The sequence below is a fragment of the Gekko japonicus genome, unplaced genomic scaffold (genome assembly GCF_001447785.1).
Source record: "Gekko japonicus isolate JY-2015 unplaced genomic scaffold, Gekko_japonicus_V1.1 scaffold11, whole genome shotgun sequence".
Classification (NCBI taxonomy): domain Eukaryota; kingdom Metazoa; phylum Chordata; class Lepidosauria; order Squamata; family Gekkonidae; genus Gekko; species Gekko japonicus.
The window spans coordinates 1,397,288-1,402,626 of NW_015166418.1; positions in this window are offsets into that span (position 1 = coordinate 1,397,288).

Genomic DNA, 5,339 nt, shown 5'->3' on the forward strand with positions numbered 1-5,339 from the left:
GTCTCTTATGTTCTTATGTGTCACTCCCCTGACCAACCTCCTTGCCCTTTTCTCGGACGGGTCACCCAGTGCACTGGCTTGTGACTGGCAGTCCAGCAAAACTGGTTCCCACCTAGGAGCACCTACCCCCGAAGCCTTCCAACTTGCAGAGAGGAGCATACCCTAAGAGGTTCCCAGAGGTGATCACCATTCCCCGCCCTGGCCCATCAAAATCCAAACCCAGTTCCCAAGGACCCCCTGTTCCCTAATGGGGAAAATGCCGTAAGGTGCTCACTGGTTCTGGTATCTTGCCCGTACCAACCTACCAAGTGACCAACCTACTTAGCTGCCGACCATCACATCCAACTCTGCAATCCACTGCCCTCAGTACAAGGTAAACAGAAACACCTCCACCCAATCTGCCAATTCTGGGTAAAGGTGAAAAATTCCTACCTGGCCCCAGTAGGCGACCAGCAAAAGCCTACACTAAGAACAGGGTGGGAAGGTGGGCAAGCACGAGTCTGTGATAGCTTGGGCGGGAGCAGAGCCCGGCAGTTTAGCCGAACTGGCTCCGCCCCCAGCCCATGTCACGATGCAGCGCGTTGTGACTCTGTTGCTGCCCCGCATTCCACATGGGGTGGCAAAGTAGCCGTTGGCTGCGAGCGGCGTTGCTGTGAAGCCTGGAGCCTGATTCTCCTGGACCCCACATTTTACCAAACTGCTTCTCCCAAAGGCAGATTCTGAGACAAAGATTCCCAGAGCACATGGAGCAAGGAAGGGGCAAACAGGCCCACCCCATGGCCATTTCTGCTGGCAAAAAGTGGAGGAGGAGGAGGACAGCCAGAAGCCCCTCCTCCCCACTAGCAGCCCTCCGGAGTCTTACAAAGCACTGTTCAGGCATGGATACACTGTTCTAATGCATGGTGGAGAGCAGGGGCAGGCTTTGAACCTAGGTTGCCTCCAAACCACTTGTTTGCAACTGTGAACTGTTTTCTAGTGTCATGTCAAAACGTGTGATATTTTAATCTTAGGCCCCGGTCACACGGGCCAGATATCGCGGGGGGGAGGCGTGGCTAATTGCCCCGGCGCAGTTTGATCCACGATTACGTGATCAGGCGCGCTGGCGGCACACCACGAGTCCTACCCTTGGCACCGGCGGGTAAACGAGGTTAAGAGAAAACAGTGTAAGAAACATAAGGCTTCCATCAAAAATGATAGTTCTGTGGTGCATTTTCCCCATGAAGCACCTCCTTTCCTCTTACAACATCTGGAGCTGTGTGGAGTAACTGAGAGCTTTTCAAAGGCTAGTCTAATTTCATCACGTAAGTGTCAGGTTACACTGACATTAGGGTTGCCAAAAACCTGGAGGAAAAATACCTCCAGTTTGGTGTAGTGGTTAAGGGAGAACCGGGTTTGATTCCCCACTCCTCCACTTGCACCTGGCTGGATGACCTTGGGCAAGTTGTAGCTCTGATAACACGCTATTCTTGAAAAAGAGCAGTTTCTGTCAGAGCTCTCTCAGCTCCACCTACCTCACAGAGTGTCTGTTGTGGGGAGGAGAAGGGAAAGGAGATTGTAAGCCACTCTGAGACACCTTTGGGTAGTGAAGGGCGGGGTATAAATCCAATCTCCTCCTCCTCCTCTTCTTCTTCTCCTTCTTCTCCTTCTCCTTCTCCTCCTTCTCCTCCTTCTCCTTCTCCTCCTTCTCCTCCTTCTCCTTCTCCTCCTTCTCCTCCTTCTCCTTCTCCTCCTTCTCCTCCTTCTCCTTCTCCTCCTTCTCCTCCTTCTCCTTCTCCTCCTTCTCCTCCTTCTCCTTCTCCTCCTTCTCCTCCTTCTCCTTCTCCTCCTTCTCCTCCTTCTCCTTCTCCTCCTTCTCCTCCTTCTCCTTCTCCTCCTTCTCCTCCTTCTCCTTCTCCTCCTTCTCCTCCTTCTCCTTCTCCTCCTTCTTCTCCTCCTCCTCCTTCTCCTCCTCCTCCTCCTCCTCCTTCTTCCTTCTTCCTTCTTCTTTCTTCTTCTTCTTTCTTCTCCCTTTAACTGAGGCTTATTTTGTGGAAGCTTGTGGCATGTGGAACTTTTCATGCTATGAAGGTAAAGAACATCAGTTAGTAAATGACATCACATTAAAACTTTGTTAAAGGGCCCAGGTATTTTTTCCTTCAGATTGTTGGCAACTGTATGGGCACCCATGACCTGACATGTCACATGTAATTTGTATTTTGGCCCTGTCTCACTGGCAGCTGAAGAAAAATGGCTGTCTAACTGCTTACTGCTCCAACTCCTTCATCTCATCTGCTCTGTCAAAGGTCCAAGAGCCCAGACTGGCTGTTATCAATTTTGTGAACATTACAACCAGGTTTAAAGGGGGTTGGTAGATTTCACCGAATAGGCAGGACTTTGATATGTCTGCCACACTTGAATAAAAAGAATGCTGGGTTTGAAGAACTGCTAGTCCAGCCTGGCATGGTGAGAGGTTCTTAAGAGGAAACAGTGTAAGAAACATGGGGCTTCCATCAAAAATGACAGTTCTGTAGTGCATTTCCCCCCTTTCCCCCTCTGTAATGTCTACGATAACTTACTCTATGTTCTTACATGCTGTGTGGTGTCCCACTCTTGCTTCAAATATCATTGCTGCTGATGGGGGCAATGAAATGCACAGTGTAACACATTGTGTGCCGTCAGAGATGCATTTTAATCCACTGTTGCCCAGCCTCTAATTGATCCTGAGTATTTTGGAACAGAGAATACTGATCAGACTCATCCCTTTAAGCACTCTTCAAAGTGCTTTTGCCCCATTCTTGAACGATGAGATGCATACCAGACCTGGCAGCCAAGGAGTGTTGCCATTAGCTGTTTTTTAAAATAGTTTCTCCCTTGAGCGTGCCCACAAGTGTTGCTATGCCTCCTGGGGTATGTAGTTCATGGGGCTGTTGGCCATTTTTTAAAGCATTTGTCCTCTGGGCATGTGCACAAGTGTTGATCAGCCTGCTGGGACATGCAGTCTCCCTCTCTAAACTTTTCAATTTACCCCTTCCCCAAAGCACAGGAAAAAGCTGAAGTACAGGGGCATTTTTATTTGAAAGTTTTTATGAAGAAAACAAAGTTTAGAGCAGCCCCTGTGGTGGTGGGGGGGGGAGGGGTGAGAATATGCAGTTGAGCACGCTTTGCTAACTAGTAAAAAAATGGTGGCTGAAAAAAATAGACAATTCAGACCTGCCTGATGGCTTGGTTGCACAACAGAGCAGTCAGACTGCAGGAAATCTGGTTTGAAACCAGCTCAGCCCAAAAGGATTTTCACAGGTATCAGTATGGTGTAGTGGTTAAGTGAGCGGACTCTAATCTGGGAGAACCGGGTTTGATTCCCTACTCTTCCACTTGCAGCTGCTGGATGACCTTGGCCAAGCCATAGTTCTGTCAGAGCTGTTTTCTACAGGACAGTTCTGGAAAGAGCTGTCTCAGCCCGACCTACCTCACAGAGTGTCTGTTGTGGGGAGGGGAAGGGAAAGGAGTTTGTAAGGCACTCTGAGACTCTGAGTGAAGGGCAGGGTGTAAATCCAATCTCCTCCTCCTCCTCCTTCAAATAAACACACAGAGTAAGGGGGGGATGGGGCACAGATGACTAGGGCACAACAGACAAATGTTGCTGTCTGATCAGGCATTTTAAATCCATAAGGGAATGGCAACAGATTAAACTGCACATCTGATCACAGCCAGTGTAAAGTTTACTAGATGTTACAGAAGGAATATGACACAGGATCCTGCACTGAGTAGGGGATTGGACTAGGTAGCCTGGATGGCCCCTTCCAACTCTGTGATTCTATGATTCTATGACTGCTGTTTCTGGTGGCAGCTCTGTGTTGTTTGTAATGTGGAGTTTCACTGACAGCACCTCCTCTTGAACTAGTTGTTGTAGGAATTTCTAGTAAAAAAAATTAGCACGGACCATCCCCCTGCTTGGTTGTTTTTAAGGGTTGTCTGGGTTTGGGCATAACCAGTGGGATTTTTGACTCCTATATCATAATCTTTTGACAGCCCCTTTGTTTCCAAAAGAGATTTGCCATGTAAGTAAGCCTAAAAGCCTCTTGGGTGTGTAGTACCAACAGCTGAGTATAAAAATAACACGTGTCTGAGGGTAAATGTGGAAACCAGTTCTGCAAATCACTCTTGGAAGGTATAACTCACCAGGTGCAGGCCTATTTCTTTAATTTAGCTCTAGTTCAGATATACATAGCTGCTCTGCTATTGTTCTCACCTAAGACAAAATTGTACACTTAAGCTTTCTGAGGAACGCTATTGTAAGACCTTCTAGTCAAGTGGGTAGGTCAGTTGGCAGTAAAATTATACCATCTGGAGACAGTCCAGAGAAGTAGACCTTAAGAAAGAATAACAACAATTAGAAAACTGCCAGCTATTTTTCTGCTCTAATTGTCAGTGAGGGCCAGGCCCAACTATGACAGAGACTTTAACTGCATCCTTATTCCCATATGTTCACTATGATTTACTAAGTTCTTTTGTGCGTATGATTTGTGGGACCTCTACAGGCAAATCTTAACTGTACCATATTTCTATTAAAGGTCATATAACTAATAGAAAAGGTACAGAAGGGCATATGTGGAGAAAGAGCAAGAGTGAAAGATTTAAGTGTTAAGTGTTACAGCTGCGCTAGGCAAGCAAAAATCTAAAATTATAGTGGGAATAATCGTTAGTGCTCCCACTTCAGTATAAATCATCTTTACTAAAAGGCTTCCATCTCCAATACTGTCAAATTCATCTGCCCCATTGAAGAGTGCTGTGAATGGAGAATCTTTTTCTCAGAGATACATAGGTAACAGATATAATCAAGTTAATTTTTCCTGTAAAACTGAAACTTGATTTTCAGCCATAGCTGTAAGAATGTACAGAAATGTCTCACCAGTTTGAAAAGATCTATGTCAGGAAAAGCTGAGCAATGATACTGAGGCCCCATCCCTTCCTTACCTTTGTACCTCAGACCACAGTAACAACTCCATCTGGAAAATGTGGAGCTTTTAAATGAATGTTCTTGGTTTAGCGTGAGACCAGAACTTTCTAGAGCCGGGGTGTCGAACTCATTTGTTATGAGGGCCGGATCTGACATAAATGAGACCTTGTTGGGCCAGACCATGTGTGTCATAAAATGTAATGCCAGGTAGCGGAGATAAACTTTATAAAGGACATAAATACAAAGGTTTTTTTACTTAAAATAAAAACATGCTTAAAACATTAGCTCTGTAAGCTGCAAACCTACTTTTGATTTATTGACATTCACCACAGAAATCTCATGCTCAGAGTTCTGAGTCTAGGACCCAGGTTAAAACATGAAATGGCTGAGTGATTAAGAGAGT